We start from the raw sequence: 12,331 nt of genomic DNA, 5'->3' as shown, positions 1-12,331 counted from the left end.
GAGGCTCCAGGGCTAGACAGGCTGTGTGCAAGTCCAGGAGTGCCTGCACTTCCTGTGTTCCCTTGCAAACATGTCTAATGCACCATCATTTTACACATGCACACCTGTAGCACCACAGAAAATAGAACACACAGTGCATCTTCTGGGGGAACCAGCATCAAAAGTTCACCAAACTCTGACATATGTGATAAAGGGGTCTTCAGGGAGTAGACAAAAATTTCATTATGTATCTTGGACTGTGTCTGATGACACCACACTCAACTTTAGTCCTTCTGGGATTAACTCCACCAGAATTTTCATAGAGCTCCCAAAGACACAGGTCCACAACTACAAGTCTGTCCCTCAAGTCTTACCTCCTTTGTGGTCCACAAAACCTCCTCTAGGTCCCAGTGAATTTTCAGAGCTTCCAAAGACACACATCCACAACTACAAGTCTGTCCCTCAAGTCTTACCTCCTTTGTGGTCCACAAAACCTCCTCTGGGTCTCAGTGATTCTCTGCATTATGGTTCTTGGCTGAAGGCAGGACTCATTAAAGAAATGGAGAGGACTGCTAACTTCTGCCTCCACAGGCTCTCTCTACTTCTGAGATGCCTTCTTCCCTTTACAAGCACCCAAGAGACAAGTGCTGTTTATTTAGCAAAACCTCTGGAATTAGTTAACTTAAACCAACGAGTGGGTTTGAGCCAGTTATTTGTTCACAGCCCCTACTGAATAACCAGATATGATGTCTATGAGGTGTCTCAAAAGCGTAACTCAGGGCAGTTTGTCTTGTGTGTGGTCCTTAAAAATCATGGTGCATGAGTCAGCTGGCTAACCACTAGAAAGCAAACCCCATGCTCCTCATAAGCTTTCAATTACAAATAGTAAATTAACAAAACCACAATCGCTTAAGAGCTTCTTTTTCAAAATAAGCCTTTTCTACTGTCCTTTCTGATTTCTTTCAGGATCCTAAGGTGAGGATGGGCTCCAACTCCTGAAAGACTGGGGGAAGAGTAGGGCAGGCAGCCAGAAGGCAACCCAGAACAGCAGCCTAGAACACCACTAAGATTTTTGGATGGAGAGAGTCCCTCACTTTCACTACCTATGCAAGTCAGGGCTAGCTTCAAGATCAAACAGCCTTGCAATATCTTCAAGGACAGAGACTCTTCAACATTTCAGAGCTCTGTTCCAGCATTTGACTAATTCTCCTAGTGAAGAATTTCCTTTTTACAGTCAGAACTTCCCTTGTTGCATCTTAGAATCATAGAATGGCCTGGGTGGGAAGGAACCTCCAAAGGTCATCTAGTCCGATCTTCCCGCAGTCAGCAGGGACATCCCCAACTAGACCAGGTTGCCCAGGACCCCGTCCATCCTCTTACAACCATTACCTCTTGCCTTTTGCTGAGCAGTGTTGAGGGGAGTCTGGCTCTCTCTTCTCTCTGTAAATCCTCTTTAGGGGACTGAAAGCAGCAGTTAGATTTCCCCTTGTTGTTTTCTTTTTCTGGGCCAAATACCCCCAGTTCCCCAGCCCACGCCAGCCATGCTACAAACTCCATCCCACAGAACAGAAGCATTTTACTCAAAATTAATGACTTTATTCCATTACTGCAGAGTTCAAGACGAACTCAAGACCTCAAGATGTCACTCTGTGTATTTCAATGACAGAAAGATGAAGTTCTGAAATAATTTCAGGACTTTTTCCTCATTCTATATAGGTTAAATGCTCCTATAAAGCTACAATAAATTAAAAATTATATGAAGCTGTATTTTATTACAAGTTGCATAAAATAAAGTGACAAATCACATCCTAGCAGGTGACCATCCCTTAAGCCTGTCACTTGGCCATCTGAGCCACACTAAGTGTCAGATAAAACCTGCAGACTGATTAGACCCAACTGGCACCTGCAGAATTAACACCTGCAGTTTTGGTCAGCTAACTAAACTAATTGAACTGAGCAGGACGAAGCTATCAGATTCCACTCCTCTTTTCACATATAACTTTTGACGTCCTTTGCAAGAGGTTGTGAGAAACTGCATGTTTGATTTAGTTGGAAATTTGATCATTTTCGCAGGTGACTGCAGCTTTTTAATGCAAACATGGAGATATCTTTTTATTCTCACTGCAGAACAGAGTGTGTTTGGGTTGGTGGGGTTTTTTTGTTCTGCTTTAGGAAACTGCCCCTGGATATTCAGTGACAAGCAGTTTGAATAGATAGATTTAATTTTTGCTACAGACCCAGCTACAATAACAATCCTTACATCTCTTGTAATTACCACCCAGCATTTCACCCTCAGCTCCAGAACAGCCTCTCTTTCTGTATATTTAATCACCCTCTCCTAACCTCCAACTCAACTAATGGGGCTGCTGGCTGATTAGCAAACAAATAGCCACCTGAGTGCCAGATACAGACAGCTGCATCGTGTGCGTGTCACTTGCGACCCATCTGCAGGACAGAGCAAATGCCAGATGCCTGTCTTGGAGCAAGCTTGGCAGCAGAGCACTGGATGCAGGGAGTGGTGTGTACATGTATGTGTGCACATCTATGTCTGCAGAGAACTGAGAGAGGGGAAAGAATAGAAAATGTTACAGAAACACTTTTATTGAGGCTTCTCTCGTGGCTAATTTGTTTTTTAGGGTTTCCTCAGTGTCACAACTACCATATCATCTGCTAAAGAAAAAAAACTTGGTGTAATCCCAGGTAGTCAAAAAATGAGCTGGCTGCTCAAACTGTGCAGTGAGAGCAGGTTTAGGAAGTGGTCCTGATTAATGTGGTGAGTTTCATAGTTTCTAAACACTACAAGATGGCAAGCAGTTGCAACTAACACAATGTTTGGCAAAATCTCCTGACTAAACCTGAATTTTACATTTGATTAATGGAGTGACTGTGCAGTCCAACAAAAGGTGTGCTTGTAATAACTTTCAGCATTATTCATACAAATACATTAATATTTTGATATTGCACTCATCACCTTGAAGAGAAGTTAGAGTCAATGCCAGCTTCAGCATATATAACCTAGAATGCTTCTGAAGTACATCTGAGAACTCTCATTCAATAATGTGATATTTTATTTTAAAATATACACTCAGGTGTGGTGGTGATGATTCAGGACACATATAAAGCCCACACAAATCCATTGGCTTCTCTAAGGCTGGATTGTATTTTATTGTTTGATTTTCTTAACAAAAATGGTAAAAATATTTTTGTGGATTGATATCAGAGACTTATTAAATTGAGCAGGGAAAAGATAAAACAAAAGGGAGACTGAAGTTCAGAAAGTAAAGATTTGTTTGGCATCCTTCCAGATGGACAGAAATGGTGATTAGGTTAAAGGTAACCCATCCTTTTTAACTAACCCTGAACCAAACTCAAACTTGTGCCTGGTGTAGATGCACATTAATGACATATTTACTTTTTTTCAGTGATAAAGGCAAACACTAGCAAAGCTCACCTGAGTATTTCCCAAGCAGGAAAACACCACTGTGCCACCAGCAATCTCTACTTGTGCAAACTTGACAGCAAGCACAAGTGAACCTTCTGAAATATCTAATCTCAGAATATCTACTTAACTGCTTGATCCAAATGACAAGTTAAGTGCTTCATGGGCTATATCTATACTGCTGGATCAAAATTTCATTGCTTCTACATTTTCCCATCCATATCTTGGCTTTTAACGTTAACTTACTTATGTGGAATCAGCTACAATCACATTAGTCATAGGTAAACTGTTACCAGAACTAGAGGGTATTAATTGATAGGAAGAAACTAAATTAAAATTACACTTGGCTCTGTGTGTTATAAGATGTAAGAGAAGGGAGTGTGAACAGCATCCTGCCTTCCTGCTCTGCTGTGTAGTGCTGCTGCACAGACTTAATGAAAAATTGTGTGTATGTGTGCCTGTATGTTGATATTTCACAACCAGTTCTAGCTTTGTCAAAGCAGGGAAGGGAGGGTCCACAACCTCACCTTTGCTGGATGCATAACAGAGCCCATTGGCATCTGCAGAGTGAACTTCTGTTATCTACAGTCTCTTAGATCTCACAAAATGAACCCAGTCCTTGACTTTGTGAAACAGCACTGTATGGAAGTAGTCATCTCAAGGAGAATTGTGTAGATGTAGGGGAAAATGCCAAACTATGTATTTCACCATTTTCACTGGAAAAGAGTTGCATGAGAAGTAGTTTGAATGATCTCCTTCTGTGCAGAACAGACTGAATTCAGGGCCTGAAGTTCTTAAAAGCTGGCTTCTGGGTACTGGATCACAATTTATGTCATCTACGTCTATGTGACAATTATACATTTCCTTCCAAATTGTGATAAAGGTATTGAGCAATGCTGAACCAAGAATAGCTCCTTATGCAATGTCAGCACTCCTCTGCCAGCTCTTCTAAACCAGAGATTTCCAATCTGTAATGTGCAGAGCCCGCTGATGGTCTGCATGCAACCTCAAAGGAGCAGCCAAACACAATTAAAACTCTGTCCTGCTGCCTTCTTCTGGAGGTGATGAGAGACTGCTTGAGAAGGTAAGAACTTACTGTCATACTCTGGCTCAGTTTCACATAATGAAGAAGATGTTACCATATAGCTGCTGTCTAACAGCCTCTTTTCCTTCCACTACTTTGACAACTAGAAGACATAAATGAAGAAACTAAGGACCAGCTCCTTTTCCTCCGAATACACCAGGGTGGTTACTTTCAGTTTTACTGACAGCAACATTTGTTTTGTAGCTGAATCACAGAAATCACTACAGGGCCACACTGTTTAGGGACAGCAATGGAAAGTGAAGAAGCAGTATCAAAGTAAAATCAAAATGTGCAGGTGAAAAAATTCAAATGCGGTAGTAAAATCTGAAATAATTAATATAAACTAACTAATGAGAGCAATAATCCAGCTAACAGCCAACCAAAAGGAGGTGAACTTGGAGAAATGCGTACAAATGAAAAGATTAGAGGAGACAGGATCAGATGACACCTGACAGGGGAGCAGGTATTCAAATATGAAACAGCACATAACAAAAGAAGAAACAAGATCACATAAGGATGATACACAAAAAAAAAAAAAAAAAAAACAAACAACAAACTGAAAAAAAAAAACCCAAAACCCAGAAACTACCAAATACAACAGAAAAAAATCTAGATAATAATATTCATAATCCCAGCAAAGGTCCAAGACAGTCACAGGAAACCATACACAACTTTAGGAAGCTGAATTCAAAGAAAGAGTGTTGTTTATTAACAAAAGCACTATGGGAAAAGGGGAACACTCAGAAAGACAGACAAGAACAACTTTTCCAAACGTTTGTGTTCATTCACCATTGCATCTCATGAGCAAAGACTCTCCATTTCTTTCCTTGCTCCAGCCTTTTGAATGCTGTCACCTATCAGCTGACTACAGGGTCTCCTATAGTCTTTGTTCCTTTTGAGTAAAAATAACCAGCCCAGTGAAGCTACTGGGAGTTCTAGTCTGGAGGCTACAGAAAAATGTACTTACAAAAACCTAGTTAAAGGTAAAGGACACAAAGTCTAAAAGACACTTCAGAAGTCAGCGTCCCTTAAGAAGTTACTGTGAAATTAAGAGCTGAAATCACAAACCTTTGGATCTCTTGGAAAGGATGCCCTACATTGCAGTTTCTTTGCTGTCTTCAGAGGTTGATGAGCAATTAGCTGCTGGATGTTTTTGTTATTGTTAGACAGTGTTAGCCAAATACTAACTTTAGGGGGAAAATAAGGAAGTATCAACAAGGTGAGCCACAAATTTTGGTCAAAACCAGGAAAAAAAAGAATGCCAGGGTAGCTAGTAACCTGCTTGTGAGGGAAATTCACACAGCATGTGATAGAACCAGACACAAGTCCCAGCACTGCCTGATTCACAACAAGAATATGAAGGAAGCCAAGTCAGTCTTTCTGTGGTTCAGTGACTATTAATATAAGCCGGAAAAGACGCAACTGGAAAGCCTGAGAAAGTCCCACACACTCCCTTGCAAAAGGCACTGTCTGGAGACTAGGGAGGCCACAGCCAAAATTCAGCAGAGCAGGCACTTACCACTACATTGAACCATCTCAGGTTTATGCTGAAATGGAAAGGGCATATTTATAAAATCTCAGTGCGTTTGATGGCTATTCTGCACCTATTTCTGTTCTCCTCCTCTTGCACAGCCCTCAAAAACGTACAAACCTCATGTCTTGAATACACCCTCTCTCCTCTGAGAGCTCAGAGGAGCACACATTGGTTGAAGCAAGTTGGGTTTTGCTTAAAAAAAAAAAAAAGTATGACTTGGCTTTCTTTTGCTTTATATTTATGGGAGGATGGAAACTGTACTCCCTAATAATGAGGAAACTGAAGCAGAGTAAATGAGAAGTCCACAAATTAAACTTTTATAAAAGGTATGCTCATTGCAGTTGTATGACTTAGGACAAAAATTGTTAAAACCAGTAACAGCAAAAAAAAACCCCAACCAAACCAAATAAACACATCAAAGGGCAAAAATAAAGAGAAGGTTTCAAGAGTCGTGACTTGGGTACCAGAGAAAAGGTCAGCAGAAGTGGCTTCAAGCTCCCTGAAGAAGTATGAGAGGAACTTGTAGACAGACAAGATACATAGACTAATGCTGGGAAACAGAACAAACTCTTTGCTCAGTGCCTATCAGGAGCAAGAAGAGGAGTGTTTCAGGAAAGGTTTCCTGGAGGCAGAGAAACGTGGACATTCCTGTGTCAGGACACATGTAAAAGAAAAATACATAATTAAAAACATTCCTAGAGATTTTTGCTCTTGTCCTGATCCAGAAGCCCATCTCATCTTGAAACTTGGCTTTGTATCTGTGCAACTACACAAGTATCTCCTATTACTTACAGATTATGTTTATTATAGAAGAGTTGCTTGGAAGGTACCTATGGAGATCATTTAGTCCATCTTCCTGCTTGACACTGTGGGTATCACCCACACTAGTGCCAGTGGTTTGTCTAGTCAACCACTATGGTTTGTCTGGCCAACTCTTGAAAATTTCCCAGGGTGGAGATTCCCAGTGACATGTTTCAGGGCTGCATTACCCCTGTCATGGGTTTTCCCAGCCACCTAACCTGAACCTCCTAACTGCAGGTTTTGGCTGTTTCTCCTTGTCATACAGTCAGTCACTAAATGGTAGAGCTTAGCTTTGTTTGCTATTCCCCCTCCAATTGCATCAGGCTGCTACTAAGATGACCCTGCAGCCTCCTTTTCACCAGAGTAATGTCTCGAACTCAGCTTGTGCTCCTGGTCCTTCACCATCCTGGGAGTTCTCTGATAGACTCCCTCCAGCCTCCTTTGAACTAGGGGTAGGAAGGAGGGCCAGTACAGGTGTATGGCCAGGTATGGCCTCAGTAGTGCCAAGTAAAAGTTGATGAGAACTTTTATCTGCTGGGGTATGCTCCTTCTAGCCCACTGTGTGGTTTACCTTACAATGGCTTTTGGCTCAACCATACATGGTCCAACCAGTCCACCATGCCCCTGAGGTCCTCTTCAGACCGGTTGCTGCACAGCCAGTTACCACTTTGTACCAGTACTGGAGTTACTCCACCATGAATGCAAAACCTTGAATTTCTTCTTGCTTCATCTCATGAAATTTCTGTTGTCCCAGTCTTCAACTTTCTCACGATTCCTCTGGACTAAAGCTCTGTCATTCTGTGCGTCAATCACTCCCCCCACTTAACACAGTCTGCAAATTTGCTAACAGTGCCATCTGCCTCCTCATACAGGCCACAGCCTTCTTGTCTTTGCTATGCTCGAAAATTAATTTCAAGAAGATGTTCTTTTTCAGTGACGGAGGTGACAGTAACTCTCACATTGTTTCCTGGATTCTCCTTTTTGCCTTTATGAAATACAGGTCTTTTAGCCTTTAGCCTTTTCCCAGGCTTCATGGAACTCTGCAGATCATCCTGATTTTTCACAGACAGACAGCAGGTAATCCTTTCAGTGCTGTCAGATGAATCTTACCATGGATCTGAATACATGCAGTTGTAGTTGTCTCTAACTCATTAATCCTCCCCTGTAGCCTATCCTTCATAGCAAAGAGTGCTGGTATATATAAAACTGAGAGCAGGCTTTGTAAATGTAAAAAAAGACATTGGGGACCCTGGTTTGTAATGTTTGCTGCTATGTTGCTCCCCACCATTCATTGGCAGGCTTTGAACTTCTTTTATCATTACTGCGCCTGTAGAACCCTTAATGCCTTCTCCTCATCATCGTAGCTCCAGCTGAGCCTTTGCATTACTGATTTTTGTCAAAAAGTGCTCAGACAACATTTTAATACTCTTCCTTTGTGATACATTGATCTCTTCAATTCTTGCAAGCTATTTGGTTGGATTACTGGCTCACCGTGCAACTCCATGTTTAGTCTGGACAGCCTTCTGCTGAAAGCCCATCCTGCAAAACGAGGCAGATGGTTTCTCACCTCTCAGTAAGTTGTTTTGGTTTTTCTCTTGGGTTTGCCTGTTTGTTTTTCAACCAGCCATCCCTCTTGTGCCCCTTTCCCTTTTGGCAGCTTCCCTAGGAATTTTGTGTACAAATTCCCAAATTAAGCCAAACTCTGCTTTATAAGTCCAGGGTCCTGATTCTGCTGCTTCTCTTCCCAGCCTTGCTCTGTACCTTGAATTCAATCATCTTGTAAGTCACTGCAGCCCAAGCTGCCGTTTCTGCCATACTTCCTGCCCAGTTCTTACTATTCAAAAGAGCTTCCAACAGAAGGTTTCATATCATGCATTTTGTGTAAGACAATGTTCCACAAAATATTACTGCTTTGTTTTCACTCTTACTTCCATCTTTTCCTGCATCACCTTTTCCTATCATCCTAGCAGCAGCAGCTCCTTAGGCTACACTTTCCTTCAACATTTGTGTTTCACAAACTTGAATTCCTATCCTCACTGGCATTAGTGTAACAATCACCTTTTTTAAAGTGTAGCATAATGTAACTGAGGTGAATGTTGGGGCTGGGGGCAGGAAAAGAGGAGTAACAGGTTCCCAGTACTCATAATTTACAATTCATCAAACTCAGAAAAGATGAGCACACCTTAAAACACTCAAAACAATTCAGCATCATTTACGAATGTAAGTAAAGCTCTAAGATCTAGTTATGGTCATTTATCACTATTAGGAATGGAAAAAACAGTTAATTTTGAATCCATTTAAATGAATGGGAGATGGATGTGTAGGTGATCAAGAAGAGTGAATAGACTAATTATACTATTTTTACTCAAAATTCATTGCAAAATTACATGCAATGATTATGCCACTCCTGGACTGAAGCCAGAAATGAATTAAAAAATATCCTTTACTTACACTGATTACATTCTATAATCCTCTCTATGAGATCTAAGAGGGCAAAACCACAAAAAGACACTGAATTTTCTGTGTTAATCTTCCAACAGAATGTCCTAGTAGTTATTGATGAATAGCAATTAATGCCCACTAAGGAATATTCAGATGAATTAACAACAACTCTGTGCTCTTCAGAGGGTGAAAGCAGATGCTGTGTACTGACTTCTTATCCTGTGACACTTGCAAGATGTGCTTTTAAAGATTTAGGTCATAGACTGTAAGCATGCCCTCCAAAAGGCCTGCAAGGTTCATGAAGTAACTCCTCTCCTTGAAACCATGTTCCTATGCTCACCTTCACCCTCTCCAAGTCTTTCTCCCTGCCAACTGCATCCTAGTCAGGGACAGGAGACAGTGTTTCCCAGCTTTAGAGGACACTCTTAAGTCAATAATGACCAGCCATGCTCAGAAATAGCCTGTCATGACAGAACACCTGAATTATAAGATGGTGTATTTGACTCCTGACTGAACACGTGTTCTCCAGCCACTCTACTCACACGTACTGGTGCCTGCTTACGCTTAGCAGCCACATCTACACGTCCAGCTGGCTGCTCTGCTAGATTCAGGTGGCAAGGAAAGAATCATCCCCATCTAGCTGAACCATCAGCTAGGTCATCAATTTTTATGAAGGGCATTTCTCAGACCAATAAGCAGTAACCCAATACTGAGATTGTAATTCACTTCTTACAAGCTTCCACTGTACGTATGGCACAGTTCAGATTTTATGTCAAGCTGCAGCTGGTATTCCCACTGCAAAATGTGTATTGAGACACATTTCTTCAAGGACCACTGTTAAAGCAAACCTGGTGAATGAATTCACTCTCACACCCATGGGTGACTCTCATCTGTCTGCCTCTTAAACTCTTTCATCCCTGAGTTGCCTAAAAGAAGAATCTTTTCATCTCAATTTTCCTCCTTGGTCTCCGTTGTGAGGAATAATAATCAAGGACAGAATTCTGGTAGTAGGGGAGCTTCTGTGCAGAGCTCTTCTTCGCTGCTCTTTCCAAGATGAGCAGTTCTTGCCCAGCATCTTACAGGTGGGGAACCAAAGGCCACAAAAGGTGATTCACTGAGCTGGCAAACGACAGAGCCAAATGCCCTGTAGATCCCACTGGCACCATCCGCCACATTAGCTAGAAGAAGGTTTGTTATCTAGCCTAATCTCATCACTATCAATGTGAGTCATGTTTCCCATGCTGTCACTGATTCCTCACCTGTGTGATGCTGCTGAGCAGGGGTCTGAAAGGGGATTTTAGACACCAGCTCCTGTCCCAGTTACTCACACAGAGCTAGCACCATTATGCAGATACAGATACACCTACGGCACACCTCAGGGTTTAAATATTGCTCCTGCCTCCTTACATGTCGGATTTCATAGAATGACCTTGGATTTTCTGAAGGTGCAACACACGCATAGCACATTTTCTTCTGAAGCATTTTCAGGTCTTGAGAGGTTTCAATTTATTTAGTTAGGGGTTTTAAGTCCTTAAAGAGTAGATCTTCTTCTTGGCAAATACATGTAAAAGCAGGAAAGCAACTGATAGTGCCAGCCTGACTGTCAAGAGAGAGAGACAAGATCTTTAAAAGAGTATTTCCGCTCCTTTTGAGGCTACAGCCTGTGGTTTCATCTGATGTACCTGTGAGGCAACCTATTCAAAAGAGCCCACAGAGAGTCTAGCATGTTAAAAGATAAGTGAAGGAAAGAGGAATTTCCAGTGGAAAATGTGATTGAATGGAGAGACGTTCATTTGGACAACCTCTTACCAAAGCACAGTAAATGACTAGAGGTATCTGCCATACATTTTTTTTTTCCATGCCATGAGGCACTCTCTCTTTACTACTTACATCAATTAGAACTCATAATGTAATTACTGGGCACATCAAAGCATTATGCCTGCCTTCAGAAAGGCTCACAGGCCTGCCCACTCACATTGCTGTCTGCAAGTTAACTATGAATCCCCAAGCACTTAGCAATGTGTTTCACACCTCAGCTCTGGCCTCTGAGTGAGGTTTTTCAGCTCTTCTAGCCCTGACAATTATGGACTCAGGAACCTCCAGGCTCAGTTAAACATTCTCTTTTTTCTTATTTCATACTTCATATACTTTTTTTTCATATACTTTTTTCATATTTCATACTTTTAGAACACGATGCTCACAAATTACTATACAGTTAAGAACCCAGCTATTCACTGATTATTTCATAACTGTGGTAATAGTACAAGACAGTGTAAGTACCTATGTGTTTACAGACTTTGAAATCAATAGTTCTCCAAATTTGCATGTAGGGTTTTCAATGGCTTAGGTAACTTGTATTTGCATGTATATTTATGGGAATCATGAGGATTTTTGTATGCATCAAGATCTTTTCCAGCTATAGGTATTAATTATACTAATCACTGAATTTCTCAACGTGCCTCCATGCTTTTGGTTTTGTTTTTTTTTTTTTTTTTAAACTGGAATGATCCCTAAAGCTGATGCTTAACAGAAATGTCAGGGGAGGTAGGGTCAATCTGAAAAGGGTAAAGGGAATGGAAATGCTACAGTTTAGAGTTTTGATTTTTCAGATAATTGCTCTTCGTCACAAATAACGTTTTTTGTTTCAGTGACAATAACTACAAATGCATTTGTTCTATGATGAGTGGTCTGATTTGGAAACAAGAAATTCTCTATCAGAAAGAATCCATGCTGTGGCCAAAATCTCCAAAGCAACTTGAAAGAGTTGTCTGAACAGAAGTTAGTAAACCAAATACTCTTGCTGATCTGTTCTACATACACCACAGTCCTGCCTGGTCTCCCCTTAGCTGTACATTCCAAATCTCTTTCCTGGCATTAGCCCCTCTGCTTTTCTGGTGATCCAAAAGTGTTCACTTCTGTTACATGGTCAATTTTCTGAACTGCTTGCTGTGTAAGGGTGCCAGAGACACCACAGGAGAAGTGACAGGAATGTGTAACTGGGGTAGGTTATTCAACAGTGGTCCCAACTTAAATGCTGCTTATATAAAGCCTG

The sequence above is a fragment of the Indicator indicator genome, chromosome 6 (genome assembly GCF_027791375.1).
Source record: "Indicator indicator isolate 239-I01 chromosome 6, UM_Iind_1.1, whole genome shotgun sequence".
Lineage (NCBI taxonomy): Eukaryota > Metazoa > Chordata > Aves > Piciformes > Indicatoridae > Indicator > Indicator indicator.
This window is presented reverse-complemented; position numbering follows the sequence as displayed.